At 44.4% G+C, this 24,371-nt stretch overlaps 1 protein-coding gene and 1 long non-coding RNA gene across 2 annotated transcripts in view; one reads left to right on the top strand and one right to left on the bottom strand.

The window, feature by feature from the left end:
• LOC147117346 (uncharacterized) overlaps positions 1–17,547 on the top strand; it is a 104,671-nt gene extending 87,124 nt beyond the window's left edge. The window contains exon 3 of the long non-coding RNA XR_015078429.1: positions 16,855–17,547. This is a non-coding gene — a long non-coding RNA (uncharacterized LOC147117346). The remainder of the gene's footprint in view (positions 1–16,854) is intronic.
• gabbr2 (gamma-aminobutyric acid (GABA) B receptor, 2) overlaps positions 1–24,371 on the bottom strand; it is a 1,824,974-nt gene that overhangs the window by 1,509,749 nt on the left and 290,854 nt on the right. The gene's annotated exons all lie outside the window — the stretch shown is intronic.

Raw genomic sequence — 24,371 nt, 5'->3', positions numbered from 1 at the left:
GATAACGCCTCGGTGGTGTAGTAGTTTCTGGTGGTGTAGTAGGTTCTTTTGGCAAGGCTGATTCGGTTTGAATGCCAGTGTCGGGTTCATCGGGTTCCAGTATCACCGGATCGGAGGTAGATATGGGTATTTCTACGTCATCGTTAGGCGTATAGAGTTGTGGTGTAGGTTTACCCTTTTCAGATAACTCTATGATTTGGTCAGCATGGCGCCTTATTATGCTTTCTCCGATGTCCACGGTATACATCAGCGGTCCTAGTCGTGTGCAGATAGTTCCAGGCTGCCATTTCTCGGTACGGCAGTCCCGGGCCAAAACTTGTTGACCTATCTGGAAGGTTCTAGTTGGCCTTTCATTCATGCCTTGAAATTGCCGGTTCTCCACGTCCCTTCTGATGTTTGGCTTGATCAAATCCAGCCGGCATCTTAGGCTTCTATTGAAGAACATCATGGCGGGAGTTTGGTTTGTAACCATATGTGTTGCATTCCTGTATGCGAACAAGAAGTTATCCACCTTGTGCTGAAGTTTTATGTCTTCATTACCCATGGCCTTTATGGCCTTCTTGAAGGTCTGGACAAACCTTTCAGCCAATCCATTGGTGGCGGGATGGTATGGGGGGACATGTAGTTCTTAACCCCATTGTTTTTTAAGAACTTCCTGAATTCTTCTGACACAAATTGCGGTCCATTATCAGAACAGATCTGTTCCGGCAGCCCATTCCTGGCAAATATGGTCCTTAATACTGTGATGGTTTTTTCCGTGGTGGTGGAGGACATCTTTATTACCTCCGGCCACTTGGAGTGTGCATCAACCGCGATTAAGAACATTGAGTCCATAAATGGACCAACAAAGTCGATGTGTACCCTTTGCCAGGGAGATGAGGGCCACTCCCATGGATGTAGAGGGGCTTGAGGTGGAGCGTTTTGGACCTTCTGGTATCCTAGGCAGCTCTTGGTCATTTCTTCGATGTCTCCATCGATACCTGGCCACCATACAAACGCCCTGGCTAGCTTCTTCATTTTCACTCCTCCCAGATGCCCCTCGTGAAGCTCCTTTAGCACTTTATTCCTGGAGTTTGGGTGGAATCACCACTCTGGATCCACACATCAAGGTTCCTCGGCACACTGACAGCTGTTCTCTTCTTTGCGAGAATGCTGGCAACAGTGGTTCGCCATGTGCTGGCCATCCCTTCACCGTTAAGTCATAGACTCGTGAGAGAGTCGGGTCATTTCTCGTTTCCTTTTCAATGGCAGAATTTGTTACTGGTAGACATTCCACTATGGTTGAGTGGAACATCTCCACTGGGTCTACTGTAGCTGCCTCTTCTACCGTTTGCAATGGTAGGCGCGATAAACCATCAGCATTCCCATGCTGTTTTGATCCTTTGTATTCTATGTTATATTGGTGTGCCCCTAGAAAAAGGGACCACCTCTGCAGCCTTTGCGCTGTCATAATGGGAACACCCGTTTTAGGGTTGAATATGGAGATGAGGGGTTGATGGTCAGTCAACAAGGTAAATTTTTGTCTGTGTAGGTAATGGTTGAATTTCTTCACTCCCCATACCAGGCTGAGTGCTTCCCTGTCGATTTGGGCATAGTTACGCTCAGCTGAGTTCAATGAGCGTGACGCAAAAGCTATCGGCCGTTCCGAGCCATCAGGGAATTTATGCGATAATACTGCTCCTATGCCGTAAGGGGATGCATCGCACGCCAGTCTGATTGGCAGTGATGGGTTGTAATGAGCCAAAACTTCTTTGAACGTGATTAAGTCTTTGCATTTATGGAAGGCACGTTTACAGTCATCGCGCCATTTCCAAATTACTCCTGTTTGTAGCAGTTCATTAAGAGGGTGTAGAAGAGTTGATAAGTTCGGTAAAAATTTATGATAGTAATTTATTAATCCCAGGAGCGACCTTAATTGTGAAACATTTTCAGGTGCTAGGGCTTTTATGAGCACTTCAATTTTTTCAGGTGACTTATGCAACCCTTCCTTATTAATTATGTGGCCACAATATGATATTTTATTTTGGAAAAATTCGCACTTGGGGCGATTTGCTCGTAGGCCCCATTCTCTCAGCCTAGTGATCACCTGCTCTAAATTGGCAAGGTGCTCGTTGTCGTTTTCTCCTGTTACAAGGATGTCGTCTAGGTAGCATTGAGTCCCCGGAATCCCTTGGAGGACTTGCTCCATAGCTCTTTGCCAGATAGCTGGAGCGGATGCTACTCCGAAAACCAGTCGATTGTACTGGTACAGACCTTTGTGTGTATTTATCGGGCGATATTTTTTAGAGGCCTCTTCAACCTCCATCTACAGATATGCCTGTGCCAAGTCAATTTTGGTGAAACGTTTCCCTCCGGAAAGTGAGGCAAAAATATCTTCTATCCTCGGAAGAGGATACTGTACTGTGTGAAGGACCGGGTTTACAGTCACCTTGAAGTCTCCACAGATGCAAATTTTTCTCTGTTCTTCAGATTTATCATTCTTCAATGCTTTCTTCATGACTGGGACGATGGGTGTTGCCCACTCGCTCCAATCTATTTTAGATAATACGCCTGCCTTTTCCAAATTCTCCAGCTCTGCCTCGACTGTTGGACGAATTGCGTATGGCACCGGTCTTGACTTAAAAAACTTGGGAATTGCTGCATCTTCCACTTTTATTGAGGCGGTGATGCCTTTCAAGGTTCCTAGTTTCTCTTGAAACACTTCCTTGGCGTTGGCCAAGATATCATTTAATCATTCAGGTATGACGTTATCCTCATTTTTTTCCTTACTGGTCACCGTCAGTGCCTGAATGGAGTGCCAGTCTAAACGTATTTTCCTGATCCATTCACGTCCCAACAGCGGTGGACCACCATCTTGTAGAACGTATAAATACAACTTCTGTATTTCCTTGCCGGTGTATACAACAGGCACCCTTATTTTTCCTTTGGGGTATACTTTCTGCCCCGTATATGTTTTCAAGATAATGGATGTGTCTTTTAAAGGTATATGCGGAAATAGCCGCTCGTAATCCCGTCGATTTATGATGGTCAGAGCTGATCCTGTATCTAGCTCCATTTTAACTGGGGACCCTGCTATTGTGAGGGTAACCCAAATGGTCTGGTAATCTTCTTTGGCAATTACATTATGTAATTTGAGAGAGCTTAGTCTCTAGTTCCCGGAGTCGCTATCACTCTTCTGGTCTTCGGAGCTACTGTCCGTCATCATTTGTACCTTTCTCTGCTTTTCCTTATTGACTTTTTTCCTGTTAGTGGATTTTTTGTTTCCAGATCGGCATACACGTGTAATGTGTCCCATCTTTCCGCATTGCCTGCATGCTTTGTCATTGAACCAGCAGTCCCTTTGGTCATGGGTGGATCTGCCGCAGCGATAGCATCTCTCGAAACCCCGTGTCATTTCATGGGTGCCGAAGTCTTGTGGCTTTTGCTGTATCTCTGCAGCTCCTCTTGCACTGAAAGCCTTGTCCAGTGTTAAATCTTTCTCAGAAAGTAGCCTTTTTTGTGTTCCTACACTTAGGAGAACTCAGACGAATTTGTCTTGTAGAGAATCTGCCTGTCCTGCCTCGAATTGGCAGTGTAGGGTATCAACAATCTCCTTAAAATTCTTGTCCATCGGTTCGGCTGGAGTGATTAAGTTTCGTAACAGCTTGTATGTCTTTGCGCCCATTAGATTTAGAAGTACTGAAGCTTTTTTTTCATCTTCTATTCCATTTGCGGTGCAATATACCTCCACTCTTTCCACATATGTGGTCCAATCCTCTATCTCGTTATCAAAAGCATCAATATTGCCAGAATTAGGCATCTTAGAAAAGATATGGCGCTTCCCGCGCTTTTCTTTCTTTTCTGCAGAAAAGATATGGTGCTTCCCGCGCTTTCCCGCCGCTGCTGCCGATGACAACGCTGTTTCCCGCGGTTTCCGTTCTTTTTTATTTATTTATTTATTTACAGTTGGAGTCTCGTTCCCGCCGGACTCTCTCTCTAGGTCTGAATGCCGACCTGCTTGCAGCGCCGGCCATCTCCTGAGTGCTCCCTCCCCGTCTGTTACTGCTTGCCTCCGCTTTCGCTGCTTGGCCCAGCTGTAGAGCCAGCCGCTGGAGCCCCAGCCTGACGCCCAGGAAGGATTACCGCAGTACCTGCCACCAGCTTGGCCAGCTGGTGAAACAACAGCTTCTTTCACTTCTTGATTCTTCTGGACGCCAGAGGAATCGATGTCCTTGAGGTGCTGCCGAATTGTAGGTAAGTCCGTTTCCACTTCGTCGCCACTGTTGTGTCTGTGTGTTGATAGAGACACTGAAGACAGGAGTTGGTTTGATAGGTGTTTACTAAACAAAGTCTGGAGGGGAACTAACGGATACAACACAATACTCAGGCTTATATAGCCGAGTGGCCATTACCAGCACTACAGTACACATGGGGCTCTTAAAGGCACATACACTACAGATTCACTGCATTTTATTTTGTATTGCTTCATTGTGCATGGCCCCTTTAATTCTCAGAGCTCTTCATTACCCACAATTCCATATGAGCTCCACAGCTTCGCTCCCAGAGGCTTTGAGAAGCTACAACACCGGACCTGGGCAAAAACTTCATCCCGGATCCCTCCAGCAATGCCACCAGGACGATGTTGCATGGCAGATGAGCGCTGCACCACCAATCTCCATGCCCCTAGACCAATTTCACTCGGTTAGTGTTGCGGCCATTAACTGCAGTTGCCAGTGACACCGGCAACTTTGCTGCCGAACACAAATTTTTCCCCCTATGAGGTCTACAGGTCAGCTTTCAAGAAATGCACCAATTTCCTCTGTGACATGGAAGCACCAAAGACAAGTTTGCTCTGACATGCCAAACAATGACTGTCTGGACAGTAAATGTCAGACCTAAGGTAAGGACGGCAGCTAGGGGTATGGTAGCATAGTGGTTATGTTACTAGACTAGTAATCCAGAGGCCTGGACTAATGATCCAGAGACATGAGTTTGAATCCCACCACGGCAGCTGGGAAATTTAAATTAAATTAATTAAATAAATCTGGTGACCATGCAACTACTGGATTGTCATAAAAACCCAACTGGTTCACTAATGTCCTTTAGGGAAGGAAATCTGCTGTCCTTACCTGGTCTGGCCTATATATGACTCCAGACCCACAACAATGTGGTTGACTCTTAACTGCCCTCTGAAAGGGCCTAGCAAGCCACTCAGTTGTATTCAAGAAGGCAGCTCACCACCACTTTCTTGAGGGCAATTGGGATTGGGCAATAAATGCTGGCCTTGCTGGCGATGCCCATATCCCGTGAATGAATTAAAAAAGTATATAGCACGAAGTACAGTGGCTACTGGCTTTCTTGTTCTCTTCCTCCTCCAAATATAGGAACACCAAAGGAATTCCCATCCTGCCAAATTTGGATGCTGCAAGCGATTTGGCAGCTGGAACAAGATGGTTGTAAGAAATGGAGTTGGAAATAAAAGACATGCAAAGAAAGCATGCCTAAACAGCAATGAAAATTCAGATAAAGCAATACAATAAGCACAAAAAGCCAGCTAACCAAAAAAACCTGCAGAACCATGTTTGTTGGAGCTGATTGGGGTGGTACCTTTAAATATCGCTGCTGCAGCCTGCTTCCTGCTGGTAGACACCAGCTCTCCCTGTCGTTGTTCTGTGCTGCTTTTAAGGTAAGTGGCTATAACGAAGTTGGGAGATCGGACGTCCAGTGAACGTTGCACACTCACTGACGTCACGATTTCCATGATTTCGAGGTCCCTGGTGATCAAGTTTACCAGCAGTGCTACCCGCAACACCGATATGGTGTGCGACGCTGGAACCGGCATCCGCTGTCAACGGCATTTTGGCGCCATCATGTGCCGCATACCACACAAATTTCTCCTCCCTACACCCATAGGTGATACATCTTTTTCACAATAAAGCTCCATAATAAGGTAAGCAAAAAATTAAAACTTACCTTTCAAGGACAGCTGGTTTGGCTGCCAAGCACCTTAAGAATACCAATTGCAGCATGCACAGGACATGCTGCAGTCAGTCACAAACATATTTGCAAAGGTGGCCTCAAACAGGCATTAGGCTCTGTATTTGAATGTACAAAGGGCCTAATGCCCATTTCAGGTGAGGGCCCTGGACGCGTATACAGGAACCTTTATCAATATGGCGGGTGGCGCACTTCTGGCGTGGAATGAACACGTGCATGCAGCCTGCCATATTGGACCATTAGGCACCCATTTTACACCTCTAAAATGGTCTGCATTTAAAACTGGAATCAATATTTCTTACCAGCAGTTTCTAACCTTATTTGTTTAACATACCTGTGCCCTTCATTTGCAGTTCCAGAACTGCCCAGTACTCAAAGCCATCAGGCATTTAAATGTGATGATTAGGAAAAAAGAGATCAGCGCCTCCCATTAAATTGATCTATTTTATAAATAGCTCAAGCTTGTAATAGACATCAAGGGATTCACAATCAATTTATACCAAGTAAACAGCAGTGAGAGCAATGATCAAGGCTACCAACCTTTGTGTTTATATTAACAGAACTGTAAAAATGACATACTGCTACTTACTGAACTTTTAAAGAAGCCACATGATGCTTCTTTTGGACATTGATGTTAGTAAAAGATCTCTGCTGTGTAGATTGCATTTGAGAGTTGAATTTTCAAATGAAACATATTTACGCAAATATAAATGGTCAATAGCTGTTCAAAGTGAGGCTGTTCAGCTGCATGGAATAAATTTAGCACACAGGAAAACAGAACTATAGTCACAATCTTTAATTAGCTCCCAATTTTGTCAGTTAGACATAAAAAAATCCTCTACTGGATTCAATTGAAGATTGCACATAACACTGTAATAAGCAGATTTTAACCATTTGAAGGAGATTTTTAACAATTTTCTGAAAAAGTTAGTACTTGATTATCAGCTTAACTTGGCTTCACTTGGGTGGGGTGGGCGGGGGGGTGGTGGACTGACCTTTAATTCCTGGGAGCGCAATTTCATGTGACCAAACTTTGTAGCAAGTAAACTGTACTGCTTATTTAAATTAATCTGGGCACCAGTCAAAGGGAATAGTGACAGATTTAGATTTCGAAGATTACCTCATGTACCAATTTTGTTCTCATAACTTCCTGTGCACTATTTATGAGACAGCAAATAGGAACACGCTTATTTTATTGAGGTGTTTTAACAAACTAGACGTTATTTCAGCACAAAATAAAACAAGTGTCAGAAATCGAGATAAGCATACTTGAAATTATGCCATTAGATCATGGGTACAAGAATATAAATTCTGTTGATTCTTTAAATTTCACAATGCGATTTTCAGTGCTGCCTGTAATTCTCTGACTGCGCTAAAGCTCTTTTGACAAAGTTCCGCATGAAAGGCTGCTACGTCAGCTTAAAACAGTGGGAAGTCAAGATGAAACCTAGATAAGAAACTGGCTGAAGGATAGAAAACAGCGGTTACTGGTTAGGGGAGTGATGTCAGGGTTGGGTTCCCTACTGCTTCTAATTTACATAAGCAGAAATTCAATCCAAACTGGTCAGATTTGAAAGCAACACCTTACTTGGGACATTGATCTGGAAGAGCCTGTCAAGGTACTACAAAATGAGCTAGATAAAACCTGTAAGTGGGCAGAACATTAACAGGTAAAATTCAATATGATGGATAAATGTAAATTATTGTGCATTAGAACAGTGTTGAAAAGTTGAAAGGCCGAAGGGTCATAGTAGATTTAGAACTTAATATGTTCAGTCACTGTGGGGCAACAAAGTAAATAGAATGCTGAGCTATATAGCCAAGACAATAGCATACAAGTCAAAGGAAGTCATGTTAAAACCGTACAGTGATCTAGTCTGACAGCACCTTGGGTGCTAGGTACAGTTTTGTGCACAGTTCTGGTCACCAAGACACAAGGGAGACGTTCAAGTCTGGAGGAAATTCAGAGAAGGCCACAAAGCAGATTCCCAGCATCAGAGAGTTGTGCTATGAGGGAAGATTGGAGAAAATGGGACTGTTCAACCATGAAAGAAGCAACCGAGATGGGGGCTTATAGCGATATGAGAGAAAAAAGTACACTATAGAAAATGTGAGGTTAAATTGTGACGGTAGGACAATGGAACAGGCAAATTTAAGTCTGATGTCAGGAAGTTGTCCTTCACAATAAAAATGAACAACCTGTGGACTGGATGTCCTGGTACGGTAGTGCAGACAAAACCTTGTTAGTCATTTTAGAACCAGTTGGATACTGTGATGTATTTTTTTTCTGGATAGATGAGCTAGAATGGGCTTCCTCAGCTGTGTCTATCTTGTGACGTTCTGACATAAAACAGTGAAAGGTTTTGACGTCAAGTAAAAATACTTTATGACTCTTTCTATATTTTCTTTTACAAATCAGAAACCTTAGGCCTATCCCAAGTATAATGAGCAATAATAATACACAAATGATACTGGGGCCAAATGTGGTTCCATCACAATGCTGGAAAAACCACAAAGGATCAAGTACACTGTGTGCAAGTAACATGGAGAGCTGACGTCATATCATTTTGTGAGTTCAGCCTATTGTAATAGTTAGTATACAGTCCCTGCGCAGATTGGCTGATGCGCAGGGAACGAGTTCTACATTGGGCAGCGTATCCAGTGAGGCAGTGGCTTTTAAAAGACTGCTGCTAAGTTGCACATTTCCAATTCTGAAGCTTTGCTTATAGCAGTTCTGGATGGCAGTAAGAAGGGGCAGGAACAAGACTGCTCCTTCCGAGGATGGTCTGACTCCAGGACATGCCAAAGGATGGTTGCCCTGTTTGGAGCCAACGGGCACCCTCTGAACAGGAGCAATGTTAGAAATACGCTGCATGGAGTTGGCTGAGAGAATCAATGCACTTTCCAATTCTAATGTATCCTAATCTTGTATCTGCTTACAGGAAAGGTTTGCACAAAACATGCAGCAACAACTCTAGAGTGGAGGGGTCACCCCTCAACTATTGCCCCTCAATTCCCTATGAGGAGAGAGCACTCCAAATTTGGGGGGCATGATGGTAAGAAGCACCAGGCAGATATACACCATTTGTTTTGGATTAAAATTATATTTGACCTAAAGTTGTTACGCACGCAGACATTGGCCGGAATTTTCACATTGTAGAGCGTGCAGGTTTGGGAGCAGGTCGGCGGTTAAAAGCACTGCAACTGACAGCGTGTCGGGAACCCGCTGTCATCCCGCCAACTTCCGCATTTAACTGGGGCGCGTTTCGGACCCCGCCTCGGACCTGCTCGGGAGAGGTGGGCGACCTCACTGAGGTAGTTAACTGCTCGTTGAGAGACCCTTAACAGCCTTTTTAACGTGAGGTTTCAACTTTAACTGATTGCGCACGGGATTCACGCACCTCGGGAAGCTCGCCTGTGAAGGCAAGGCAGGAGCGCATTGGCTATTGTGCGAGTTCATTAAGCGACAGCTGGAAAAAGCACATAAATACACACACCTTACACCTGCTTCCTTGCCTAAGGGAAAGGCTGTTGCTGTCACCATTTTGTGCAGAGATTTTGTTTTCAGGAATTTGCAGGTGATTTCTGCAACCTCGGAAACCACTCTCACCACAATGTTAGTCACTCTCAGTATATTGGAAGATTGTGCCTCTGATCTCCACTTTACCTGGCATCTATCAGATCAGCATGGCTGCCGCTTATGCTGTTTCACCTTGGACCTCGGATTCAGACAAAGATGAGCCCCAGCAGCAACATCAGCAGCAGCAACAACACCAGCAGCCTTCTCCTCACCAACCTGATGCTCCACAGGAGAGAGGGGATCAGCACAGGGATACACTGTGCCAGAGGCGATACCCGCAACATGGTATATAGGCAGAGGATGAGCTTCCTGGATATGACTGAACAGCAGTGCCTCAGGAGGCTCAGACTATCGCACCAGGGCGTCGCAGACATTTGTAGCCTGCTGGAAGCAGACCTGCTGCCCAGAGGACCTGGTGGACACACCTTACCAGTGGCTGTCAAAGTAACCACTGCCCTCAGCTTCTTCAACTCAGGCTCCTTCCAGGGATCTGCAGCAGACATTTCCAGGATCTCGCAGTCGGCCGCTAAAAGATGCATCACCCAGGTGACCGAGGCCATGTTTCACAAGTCAGTCACTTTTGTAAACTTTGCCACTGATGAAGCCAGTGTAACTGAGCAGGCGCTCATCTTTGTGGCTCTGGCTGGCTTCCCACAGGTGCAGGCATAATCGCCTGTACACATGTGGCCATCAGGGCACCCCCACTTCACCCAGGAGTGTTTGTGAACCATAAGGGCTTTGACTCCCTGAATGTGCAGCTTGTCTGCAACCATAAAAAGATCATCATGCATGTGTGCACCAGATTCCCTGGTGTAATGTATATACCTTTATTAAGGGGGGAACTACTTTTTACAGCTCATGTATACTGTAGTACCGGCAGTGACCACACCTGTATATAGCACTGAGTAGTAATCTGTACAGTCAGTTCCACTGTGAGCCACGTTGAGTAAACACCTGTTGTACCGTTTCTCCTGCAGTCTGTGTCTTATTATACACAGACACAACATTGGCGACGAGGCAAGTTCGAACCTACTTGCAACTGTAGTGTATGTGCCTTTAAGAGCCCCCTGTGTACTGTAATGCCGGTAATGGCCACTCGGGCTATATAAGCCTGTATATTGTGTTGTATCAGTTAGTTCACCTCCAGACTTTGTTCAGTAAACACCTGTGAAACTAACTCCTGCCTTCAGTGTCTCTATTAACACACGGATACAACAGTGGCGACGAATTGGAAACGGACTTACCTGCAATTCGGCAGCACCTCAAGGACATCGATTCCTCAGACGTCCAAAGTCGAAGAAAAGCAAGAAAAAAAAAACTGTGGTTTCACCAGCTAGCCGAGCTGGTGGCAGGTACTGCAATAATCCTTCCTGGGCGGTGGGCTGGGGCTCCATCGGCTGGCTCTGCAGCGAGGCCAAGCAGCGGAGGCGGAGTCAAGCAGAAACAGACAGGGGGGAGCACTCAGGAGACGGCCGGCGCTGCAAAGCAGGTCGGCGTTCGGACCTAGCAGAGGGGGGGGGAAAGTCCCAGAGAGTCCGGCGGGAACGAGTCTCCACCTGTAAATAAAAAAATTAAAAAATAAAAAACGCAGAAAACAGCGTTGTCAGCAGCAGCAGTGGCGGGAAAGCGCGGGAAGCGACATTTTTTTTCCAGGATGCCTATGGCTGGCAATATTGATGCTTTTGATAATGATATAGAGGATTGGACCACATATGTGGAAAGAGTGGAGGTATATTGCACAGCAAATGGAATAGAAAATGATAAAAAGGCGTCAGAACTTCTAAATCTAATGGGCGCAAAGACATATGGGCTGTTACGAAACTTAATCATTCCAGCCAAACCAAAGGACAAGAATTTTAAGGAAATTGTTGATACCCTACAGGAGCACTTAAACCCAACACCGCTGCTGATAGCGGAACGATTCAAATTCTTCAAGAGGAATCAGCACAAGAATGAAAGTAACGCTGATTACCTCACCGAATTAAGAAAGCTATCAAAGCACTGCCAATTCGGGGCAGGACTGGCAGATTCTCTTCGAGACAAATTCGTCTGCGGTCTCCTAAGTGAAGGAACACAAAAAAGGCTGTTTTCTGAGAAAGATTTGACACTGGACAAGGGTTTCAGTATGGCTGTATCATACGAAGCAGCCGCAAGAGGAGCTGCAGAGATACAGCAAAAGACACAGAACTTCGGCACCCATGAAATGACACAGGGTTTCAAGAGATGTTATCGCTGCGGCAGATCCACCCATGACCAGAGGGACTGCTGGTTCAAGGACAAAGCATGCAGGCAATGCGGAAAGATTGGACACATTGCACGGATATGCCGATCTGGACAAAAAAAATCTACAGACAGGAAAAAAAAAAATCAATAAAGAAAAGTACAGAAAGGTACAAATGATGACGGACAGCAGCTCCGAAGACCAGAAGAGCGATAGCGACTCCGAAAACAAGAGACTAAGCTGTCTCAAATTACATAATGTAATTGCCAAAGAAGATTACCAGACCATTTGGGTTACCCTCACGATAGCAGGGTCCCCAGTTAAAATGGAGCTAGATACAGGATCAGCTCTGACCGTCATAAATCGACAGGATTACGAGCGGCTATTTCCGCATATACCTTTAAAAAACACATCCATTATCTTGAAAACATATACGGGGCAGAAAGTATACCCCAAAGGAAAAATAAGGGTGCCTGTTGTATACACCGGCAAGGAAATACAGAAGTTGTATTTATACGTTCTACAAGATGGTGGTCCACCGCTGTTGGGACGTGAATGGATCAGGAAAATACGTTTAGACTGGCACTCCATTCAGGCACTGACGGTGACCAGTAAGGAAAAAAATGAGGATAACGTCATACCTGAATGATTAAAAGACATCTTGGCCAACGCCAAGGAAGTGTTTCAAGAGAAACTAGGAACCTTGAAAGGCATCACCGCCTCAATAAAAGTGGAAGATGCAGCAATTCCCAAGTTTTTTAAGTCAAGACCGGTGCCATACGCAATTCGTCCAGCAGTCGAGGCAGAGCTGGAGAATTTGGAAACGGCAGGCATATTATCTAAAATAGATTGGAGCGAGTGGGCAACACCCATCGTCCCAGTCATGAAGAAAACGTTGAATAATGATAAATGTGAAGAACAGAGAAAAATTCGCATCTGTGGAGACTTCAAGGTGACTGTAAACCCGGTCCTTCACACAGTACAGTATCCTCTTCCGAGGATAGAAGATATTTTCGCCTCACTATCCGGAGGGAAATGTTTCACCAAAATTGACTTGGCACAGGCATATCTACAGATGGAGGTTGAAGAGGCCTCCAAAAAGTATCTCACGATAAATACACACAAAGGCCTGTACCAGTACAATCGACTGGTTTTCGGAGTAGCATCCGCTCCAGCTATCTGGCAAAGAGCTATGGAGCAAGTCCTCCAAGGGATTCCAGGGACTCAATGCTACCTAGATGACATTCTTGTAAAAGGAGAAAATGACAACGAGCACCTTGCCAATTTGGAGCAGGTGCTCACTAGGCTGAGAGAACGGGGACTACGAGCAAATTGCCCGAAGTGCGAATTTTTCCAGAATCAAATATCATATTGTGGCCACATAATTAATAAGGAAGGGTTGCATAAGTCACCTGAAAAAATTGAACCAGTCATAAAAGCCCCAGCACCTGAAAATCTTTCACAATTAAGGTCATTCCTGGGATTAATAAATTACTATCATAAATTTTTACTGAACTTATCAACTCTTCTGCACCCTCTTAATGAACTGCTACAAACAGGAGTAATTTGGAAATGGAGCGAAGACTGTAAACGTGCCTTCCATAAATGCAAAGACTTAATCACGTCCAAAGAAATTTTGGCTCATTACAACCCATCACTGCCAATCAGACTGGCGTGCGATGCATCCCCTTACAGCGTAGGAGCGGTATTATCGCATAAATTTCCTGATGGCTCGGAACGGCCGATAGCTTTTGCGTCACACTCATTGAACTCAGCTGAGCGTAGCTATGCCCAAATTGACAGGGAAGCATTCAGCCTGGTATGGGGAATGAAGAAATTCAACCATTACCTACATGGACAAAAATTTACCTTGTTGACTGACCATCAACCCCTCATCTCCATATTCAACCCTAAAAAGGGTGTTCCCATTATGACAGCGCAAAGGCTACAGAGGTGGTCCCTTTTGCTAGGGGCACACCAATATAACATAGAATACAAAGGATCAAAACAGCATGGGAATGCTGACGGTTTATCGCGCCTACCGTTGCCAACGGTAGAAGAGGCACCTACCGTAGACCCAGTGGAGATTTTCCACTCTACTATAGTCGAATGTCTACCAGTAACAAATTCTGCCATTGAAAGGGAAACTAGAAATGACCCGACTCTCTCACGAGTCTACGATTTAACAGTGAAGGGATGGCCAGCACATGGCGAACCACTGTTGCCAGCTTTCTCGCAAAGAAGAGAACAGCTGTCAGTGTGCCGAGGAACCTTGATGTGTGGATCCAGAGTGGTGATTCCACCCAAACTCCAGGATAAAGTTCTAAAGGAGCTTCACGAGTGGCATCTGGGTGGAGTGAAAATGAAGAACCTAGCCAGGGCGTTTGTATGGTGGCCAGGTATCGATGGAGACATCGAAGAAATGACCAAGAGCTGCCTAGGATGCCAGAAGGTCCAAAACGCTCCACCACAAGCCCCTCTACATCCATGGGAGTGGCCCTCATCTCCATGGCAAAGGGTACACATCGACTTTGCTGGTCCATTTATGGACTCAATGTTCTTAATCGCGGTTGATGCACACTCCAAGTGGCCGGAGGTAATAAAGATGTCCTCCACCACCACGGAAAAAACCATCACAGTATTAAGGACCATATTTGCCAGGAATGGGCTGCCTGAACAGATCTGTTCTGATAATGGACCGCAATTTGTGTCCGAAGAATTCAGGAAGTTCTTAAAAAACAATGCGGTTAAGCACTACACATCCGCCCCATACCATTCCGCCACCAATGGATTGGCTGAAAGGTTTGTCCAGACCTTCAAGAAGGCCATAAAGGCCATGGGTAATGAAGACATAAAACTTCAGCATAAGGTGGATAACTTCTTGTTTGCATACAGGAATGCAACACATATGGTTACAAACCAAACTCCAGCCATGATGTTCTTCAATAGGAGCCTAAGATGCCGGCTGGATTTGATCAAGCCAAACATCAGAAGGGACGTGGAGAACCGGCAATTTCAAGGCATGAATGAAAGGCCAACTAGAACCTTCCAGATAGGTCAACAAGTTTTGGCCCGGGACTACCGTACCGAGAAATGGCAGCCTGGAACTATCTGCACACGACTAGGACCGTTGATGTATACCGTGGACATTGGAGAAAGTATAATAAGGTGCCATGCTGACCAAATCATAGAGTCATCCGAAAAGGGACAACCTACACCACAACTCTATACGCCTAATGATGAAGTAGAGATACCCATAGTATCTACCTCCGATCCGGTGATACTGGAACCCGATGAACCCGACACTGACATTCAAGCCGAATCAGCCTTGCCAAAAGAACCTACTACACCACCAGAAACTACTACACCACCGAGGCGTTATCCGGACCGAGTCAGGAAGCCTCCAGAGAGACTGACTTATAATTGATTAACTGCAGCAATGTGTAGATTATTTTTCTTGTAACATGTAATTAATGATTACTTAAAATATCATGTACTGGTTGGCTAAAAGGGGAGGAATTTAGTGTATGTGCCTTTAAGAGCCCCCTGTGTACTGTAATGCCGGTAATGGCCACTCGGGCTATATAAGCCTGTATATTGTGTTGTATCAGTTAGTTCCCCTCCAGACTTTGTTCAGTAAACACCTGTGAAACCAACTCCTGTCTTCAGTGTCTCTATTAACACACGGACACAACAAACTTGCTAAACTTATGTTTGATGATAGTATCAGACATGTAATACAGTCCCAAAAAAAGCAACTAATAACTTAAAAGTAGCCCTAATTGGTTTCATGACAACTGAATAAATTTAATTCAATTTTTTGGATGGGATTCTAGGATCTTTACTAGTGATTTGGGGTCACATTTTACAATTCAGCTCAATTGTTTTTGTGAAAAATGAAACCCAAGGGTCTCTCCTCTGACATGTGAAACAAGTAATTACACCGAGAGTGCAATGAAACAGAACTTATGGGCTGCTTTTCCAGATCTGCACTCTTGGTGTGGAGTCCTGCCCACTGTCTGAGCAGATTGCGAAATTAAAGTGAGAGTGAGTCCTCATGTTTATCGTATTATTCATTTTAATCTATGGGAAACATTCAAAATCATGCCTACAGTTTCTCGATGTGTGTCTCCAGTAGGTAAGGCTCTGCATCAAGAGCACACATTTGGAAAATCGATCTTCATATTTCATCACTTGTTGCCTGAGGAGAAGCTACAAGTACACAAATGTGGAATTTTTACAGTGATGCATTTATAAGTTTCTGAAGGCAAATGTGAGCACTGAAAATGAAAGCTTGAGTTCCTAAAAGGGCTTGTTCCATTTACACCCCCACCCCCCAGAAATATCTGCTGTAGCTCTGTCTTGAGGCCAAATGTAATGTTTTGTGAAAAGTTTACAGATATTTAGAATATTAAAAGTTACTACAAGTTACAATTCACTTGATGTCGGTATCATCAGAAGGTAATACAAAGCAAGCCTACTTGTTTTCATAGAGTATAGCTGAATGATGTACTAATGGAAATAATAAGTGGTTCTGGATGTTGCATCTGGGCCGGAGAAAGCTGTTCCATTGATGCCTAGGATATGAACCATGCTGGAGAACAAATTGACATGTGTCGTTCATGCCACAAGCTTATTCTACATTATGACTTTGCTCTCATTGGAAAAAAAGATGAGGAAGTCTAAAGTGCACCGTTCATCCCTTCTCAGCATGTTCCTGAAGCATTGTGTTCACATAGACATGGGCATCCACCCATGATATGAATCGGCAGATGCCTCTTGAATCTTCTAATCAGCACTTGAGATCCCATCTTGAGCCATGCAAAATCATAATACCACTTGAGGGCAACCATCTCCATACAACACTGGTTAGCATATTGTCCAAGATGGTGAGCAGAGGGCACTAGATTGCCAGGTGAATCAGCCAACAATATCATCTGTGAGAAAAGCACTTCTTTCAGAAATCCCTGGAACAGATATTCTAAGGCCATCCCTTATGATGTCAACATATTATTAATGAAGACATCAAATAGGATAAATGTCAGTGGCTAACCTTGTCTCACTCCTCTTTTGACAGACAGAGAATCAATGAGTCTCCTTTCACGGATCCTGGAGTTGGAGTGCATATCCTGGAAAAAATCCAAAGTTTGGCCATCTACCCCCGTGGCTTCCAGCTTTATCGTTCTTTTGCAGGTCTACTATCGTTCCTAACTTTAGTTCATGTGCTGCGTAAGCTTTATCATGAGAGCTGCATGAGGGAATTGAAAGCCTTAGAAAAATCAATGAAAGCAATGCAAGTGGGTTCCCCGAAGCCTTATCACGCTCTGATCTCATATAAAACTATAACCAGTCCTACACATTCCTCATAGGAGCAAAATGCTGATTGTTCCTTTCTCATTACTCAGCAGATTTCCAGAGCATCCGATATGCACATCACAACAACCTAAAGAACCATAATGGCCCTGAAATTAGGATCGGGGGCTTGCCGCGCGTGCAAGCCCCCGATGTGCACTCACCCTGCGCGCCGACATCTGAAGCCCGGCCTGCTTGCATTTCCTGTCACTGGCCCGGTTCAGATGTCGGCACGCTGTGCTTACCTGATCCAGCGGTGTAGTTAGTGCGATGTGCCGGCTGGGATCAGGTGAGCACTGTGCAGCCAATCAGGGGAGGGGAAACTCATTCATGAGTTTGACAGTAAGAGCTGTCAAACTCATGAAAAGTATGGGCTGCCAAAACACTACTTTAACTTTAAATAAAATTTTAAAAAACATCCCACTGATTATATTAACTATAAATAAGTTTTAAAAAATGTTTTAAACAATTCATCAATTTTTTGAAAAAATAAATTTTTTAAAAATAGGGTCTAAAACTAAACTTACCATCCTGTAAATTCTTTAAAAACAACAAACCTGTGGAAAAAAAATTTCTACATTTTACTAAAACCCCACTTACCTGAAAAACTAAATACTTACGTCTTGTTTTTCCACGCGTAAAGACCGGAGGCCTTTACACGCGCGCAACTCTGAAAAAAAAAAGGAATTTTACTGCGCACGCGCTGCCTGTGCAGTCGCACGCGTTCTGCCTCTTAACCCCTTGGGTCAGAGGACAGGAAATGCCAGTTTTCAGCGCATGCGCTGTGCATGCTGAAAACCGGCAATTCCTCCAGGCACACGCGTGAGTACCCCGTCCGTACTCACGCGTTGTGCCCGGAATTACTGGGCCATTAAGATAAGAACTATTGATATCAGCAAGATTGCTCAGTTGTTATCGGGCATAGTGGATAGAAACCAATCTCATTCTAAAATACTGAGCGTGGGTGTCACGTTTCTGGAAGTTTTGGCCATTATTCCACAGAATGAATTAGGAAGAAAATGTTACTTTAAATGTTGTGTTTTAAAAGTATGGTGTATTCCTACCAGTTAAAAAAGTGGTCCTGAGACAGTAAGTACTTACAATGCTAATGAGCTAGTTTTGATATTATTTCCTCATGGACGTGTTTTGTTAGCTTGTCTGTGTATTTGGAAAACACTGTGTTGGAGAACCCTTTAATCTCTGTCTATGAAAGGGGGATAAGAGAGACACAAGGACACAGAAGGAAATACTTTTGAAACAAAATGGCTGCAGGAGCAGTCAGCTTTTTTTAAAGGGAACGCTGTGAGAGTCTTCAGTGAGGCAATGATGTCACAAATGCAGGAAGATAGCTAGAAAACCTTTTGTTTAAGTCAAGTAAGATGTGGGAAAGCATGGTGCATTCTGTATTTTGTATTATGTGAATATAGGTTGTACCGACTGAATCAAATGAACCTGATCATAACTATTACTCTGTATTTTTCACCTTACTGTGGAATACAGCAGCTTAAAGATACAAGCCAAGCCTCGCCTCAGCTAATGTTAACTTGGTTCGCTGTTGGAGTGATTGAAAAATATACATGCAAAAGACATCGATATCAAGATCAGATCATAAGAGTGTTTCATTGTTACACCCCTGGGTCACACTGTTGTATAACTAGATATAGGACAATGACAGTCAAGCCCCATAAATGTAAGGCACTCAGACCACTTGCAAGAGTGACTGCTGCCACTAAACCAAAGAAGGTAATTTACTGCAGACCCAAATTAGTAACAAAATGCCTGAACCAGAATCCTACTCGCCAGCCTCAGTCCACTGTTCTCCAAGACTAGTAACATACCCTCTTCCATCACTTGAAGTAGCCATCAAAAGCAGATAGTTGGCATGCATGTACCACCTCACCCTTTCCACTATATTTTACCTAAATCTCTGCTGCATATCTCCACTTGATACATTTTATATCTCTTAATCTCTCCAGTGCGAGTTACTGGATCAGTCTCTGCAGTACATCACCCCTGAAGAATTGGAGTACTCATACATCATTGGATTCCATTTTATCATGAACCAACATGGACAGTTCGTAGTTTTTGACAGCAAAAGCTGACACAACTTTGTGAATGCTGACCGTCAGCGTAAAGCACTAATAGCACGTATGAGGTTTACAGCACAGCATGGAGAATGAGTTTTTATTTTCTTACCTTCACTGGTACCAATCATGAAGTAGCGTGACCCAAATGATCACGCATGCAGACAAGTTCTGCACATCACAGAAGAGGGGCAATAGACAGTGAACCTTAGATTTTTACCAGCAAACACTGACATGCAGAAAGATCTTAGTAAATGTTGTGAACATGAACCTAACAATTGGCACATATGTAGTCCAGCGATTGATCCTGCAGTAACTTTGGCTCTAAAATTCCACAGGAATTCTCCCAATCTTCTGCCATAACTTTAGCAGGACACCACAAGAAACTCAACGGAAACAGAATAATTGACTATTCAGCCACTTACGACACAATTGCCTGAAGTTCCACTGCTAGAGTTTGGCAGGAGGCCAGTGGAACCCCAGCAGAAATTCAGAGCCTAGGCATCTTTAGATTACAACCAAATTTGGTGTATCTGCTCAATGGGGCCAGAGGTCACTAGCTTTTCTTTGGTTGAATGCTACAAGAGGAGAAGAATTAATTCTGAGAGCCAGGAATAGCATGATACAAGAATTTTCATGATAGTCTGACCTGAATGCCAATCACAATCATGCGTTTGTGCATTCACCAAAGAGCACAACTTTACAAATGTGGACAAACAATTTCTGGGACACACTGGGTCAATTTGCAAGAGGTGCCAGTGACAAAAAGAAGTGCTGATTTTCATCAACAAATGTTCATATGTGGACACAACTTCGTAAATGCTGATCTTCAGCATGAAACACTGATGGTTGGCTTGTATTTAATACGTTAATTAAAATTTTGTTCAGAAAGCAAAGAGCCAAATGTAAGAAGGGAACACATACTCTATTTGGTGTATATTATAAATGACAAGCAGTGAAAAGAAGCTAGAAGAACAAAGATGTTGACAAATTAGAGAAATGCAGGAATAAGAGGGCCATAAAAATGAGTCACTTTAATTATCTAACGATTGAGTTGGGGAAAAAATATTGTAAGTGATAAAGCAGGAGAAGGAATTCTACAATATGTCCAGGACTACTATCGAGAGCACAATCACTATGTTCAGAACAAGGAAGATGATTGTGCTGAATCTAGTTCTAGGAAATGAAGTATGACAAATAGGTGAAGTAAAGGGGGGGCATAGAACCATAGTAAAATAGGAGCCATTCGGCCCTTCGAGCCTGCTCCGCCATTCAATATGATCATGGCTGATCCTCTATCTCAATACCATATTCCCGCTCTCTCCCCATACCCCTGGACGCCTTTTGTGTCTAGAAATCTATCTATCTCCCTTTCAAATATATTCAGTGCCTTGGCCTCCACAGCCTTCTGTGCTAGAGAATTCCACAGGTTCACCACCCTCTGAGTGAAGAAATTTCTCCTCATCTCAGTCCTAAATGTCCTACCCTGTATCCTGAGACTGTGACCCCTCGTTCTAAACCCCCCAGCCAGAGGAAACATCCTCCCTGCATCCAGTCTGTCTAGCCCTGTCAGAATTTTATACGCTTCAATGAGATCCCCTCTCATTCTTCTAAACTCTAGTGAATACAGGCATAGTCGACCCAATCTCCCCTCATACGACAGTCCTGCCATCCCAGGGGCAACATCTAGAGAACAGCAACCATACAATAATTGAACAGGAGAGAGAGCAGTAAAATATAAAAGGTACTTGACTGGAGAAAAAAAATCTAATGAAAAAAAAAGGAAATTGGAATAGAAAATCTGGAAGAAAAATTGGCAGATAAGACATTGAAATTTCCATTTGTTCAATCTAGGGTACAAACTAGACATATTCCTGCAAGGGTAAACGGGTTGCAGCTAAAAGTGGAGTTCCTTAGATGAGTAAAGAAATTAAAATGGAAATGAGATTTAAAAAGACATCTAGGGCTAATAATACAAAAGAAAATCAGGCAGTGTATAGAAAATACAGAGGTCAAGTTAAATATTATTCGAAAGGTTGGTGTGAAGAAAGACAGGCAAGTGACATACAGGGAAATAGTAAAGGATTGTGTTAACACAAAGTAAAAGAATTGCAGTAAAAAAGAAAGAACTTGAATTTATATAGTGTCTTTCATGACCTTGGGCCATCCTAAAGCACTTCACAGCCAATAATATATTTTTGAAGTGCAGTCAATGCTGCAATATGGGGAAACACAGCACCCAATATTTGCACAGCAAAGTCCCACAAACAGCAATGAGATAAATGACCAAATAATTTATTTTTGGTGGTGTTGGTTGAGGAATAAATGTTGGCCAGGATACTGAGAAAACACCTCTGTTCTTCTTCAATCTTTTTCATCCACCAGAGAGACAGATAGGGGCCTCGGATTAATGTCACATCAAGAAGATAGCACCTCTGAAATATCAGCCTAGATCATATAAGAACATAAGAAATAGGAGCAGGAGTCAGCCATACGGCCCCTCGAGCCTGCTCTGCCATTCAATAAAATCATGGCTGATTTTGTACCTCAACTCCACTTTCCCGCTCTATCTCCATATTCCTTGATTTCCCTAGAATACAAAAATCCATTGATCTCAGCCTTGAATATATTCAACGACTGAGCATCTGAAGAGATTGCAAAGTCTCTGTTTGAAGAATGGACTCATCGAGAATATTTTTGTGGACTTTATGGGCTGAGGGTGTTTTCCCTGTGGTGGGATCGCCCTGTGCAAATGCGTGGGGGACTGGTTTGTTAAAACTCCAGAGAACATGGCAGTTGGCTGTGGCAAAAGAACTGTCAGTCATCCAGAATGTATGGGTTCGCGACAGTCCTGGAAAAAGGAAGGGGGCCATTGAACTTGAACTTATTAGAAAGGCCACTCTAATATGCAAAAGCACTTCTCACCTCCATCTCAGAAGAGAAGCAGAACAATGAACCCATTGGCCTCAGCCAGCCGATAAGGAGCCAGTTTTTTTCCCAACACAAAGACTGATAGATATGTCCCAGACTTAGGGCCATTAATCCAATACTCATGGGTCTGAGGATGACCCATCACTGATTAAGCACCAGAGTGCTTAGAAACAAAAGGATTTTAAAGATTGGTGGGAAAGATAGGGGTAGCCAGACTCCTATAAAAGATAGATTCTTTTCCACCATTCTTTCTCTCTCTCTCTCTCGCTCCCTGCTCCAACAAGATCGAACTAACAAGAAGTACCAGAGAAGCCGACAAGCGGAGCGATCAAAACCGACCGGGTGTGGGGGTAAGCACAGTCTCGAGTGTCCCAAGCCGGTAGCCCATGAGCTGTAAGGGCTCAGAATTTTCTCAGAAGTGAAGTTTTTGGGCTATTCCGAGGGTGGGAGCTTCGTTTGGTTCAGCCAGGCGAAGGGGTTTTTGCGACTGCGTAATTCGTTGGTAGGGGTGGAGTTAGAGTCCACCATAGCAACAAGGGAATTACTGCTTGTTATAGTCCCCAGTTTTGTACTGTATGTATGTTGTTTGTAACTTGGATTTTATTCTCCACAGAGACAGTGGGCAGGATTTTCATTGGACCATGGAGGTGGGATTGGAGGCGTGTGGGGGGTTAAAATTGCAAAAACTGGTGGGCGGGCCCAACCCCGCCTCCATCCCGCCTCCACGCAATTTTCATTAATTCGTGTCTAATGGTCACATCTCCGTCCCGCCTCCAAGAGGCGGGATAGACCGTTAAGGCCTTTAACAAGCACTAAATGGCCTCTATAATGCCATTTTGAACGGCCTTTGCGATTTTAACCGTTTTCCCACATGAAACACGCCTGTTCTGAAATGCGACGGTGAAACCTGGCGGGAGCACAATTGGATTGCTGACTATCAGCTGCAGGTCAACCATTAAGTAGGAGATTTGATCAGCCATCATTTGCAGGTGGCAGGACTTTGTAGTCTCAGGTCTGGGGGAACTTATAGAAGGCATAACCACAGCTGTGGAAGTTTGGAGCCTGACACCCATCTCCAGTGTGACCTCCTGGGAAACCCCTCTCGCCACCTTCACTGAGCGCTTCCTCAACTGAGGCATATACCAGAAGCATGGGAACCATTTATTTCCTTTCCTCCTGGACATTACGGTGGCATAGTGGTTAGCACTGTTGTCTCACAGCGCCGGGGACCCGGGTTCGAATCCGGCCTCGGGTGACTGTCTGTGTGGAGTTTGCACATTCTCCCCGTGTTTGCGTGGGTTTCCTCCGGGTGCTCCGGTTTCCTCCCACAGTCCAAAGATGTGCAGATTAGGTTGATTGGCTATGATAAATTGACCCTTAGTGTTAGGGGGATTAAATACATGGGGTTACGGGGATAGGGTGGGATATGTGTTGGTGCAGGGGCTACGGGGATCGGGTGGGATATGTGTCGGTGCAGGCTCGATGGGCCGAAATGGCCTCTATCTGCACTGTGGGGTTTCTGTGATTCTGTGATTCTGTGATTAGATGAGGACGAAGACCAGCCGTGGCAGCAGCAGAACCATGAACAACAGCAGCAGCAACAGCAGGAGCGCAAAGCTGCTGCTCACCCACCTGAAGCTGCACAGGCCAGAAGGCACCAGCGCGCAACCACATTGCTGCCCGGGATGCAAGGAACGCACTCATCTTGGCCAGATTTGCTTAGCCTAGCCAATCAAGCACTTTTGCCTCGCAGCTTCTTACCTGAGCATCGACAATGGCCAAGGACCAGCGGATTCCTAGCAATTTGACCACCATACTGACAATTGCAAGTAATCCTAAGCCCTCAATGTGAAAGTCCCATTCGCAAAATGACACACGCCACAACTACAGCAGTAGCCATCAGATTTTTTAGTTACATTATTCATCTGATGGCTTTTTCACAGAAAACATCAAATTTCACCCAAGTGACTACCCTTGTGACTATTTGTGCAGTATCTTTCTCTTACGCATGCTCCTACATAGTGCTTCCCCTGTGGCTTCAGCAGATGTGGAGGCCCCTTGCTCACTTTCCTGCTGCTCCTGTCTCGACACCTTTGGCGGGCATCCTCTGGGGTTGCGAACCTGTGAGGGCTCATCAACAGTCTGCTGCTCCTGCGGCTGTGCAGGGGTTGAGACACGGATCTTAGTTGGGTGTGGACTCAGGTGGGGCTCTGACTGAGGGCTCTGC

This window comes from Somniosus microcephalus, chromosome 5 (assembly GCF_052327205.1).
Source record: "Somniosus microcephalus isolate GS21.2 chromosome 5, FLI_Smic_1.0, whole genome shotgun sequence".
Taxonomy (NCBI): domain Eukaryota; kingdom Metazoa; phylum Chordata; class Chondrichthyes; order Squaliformes; family Somniosidae; genus Somniosus; species Somniosus microcephalus.
Note: the sequence above shows the minus strand (reverse complement) of the source record. Positions and strands in the feature narration are given on the sequence as shown.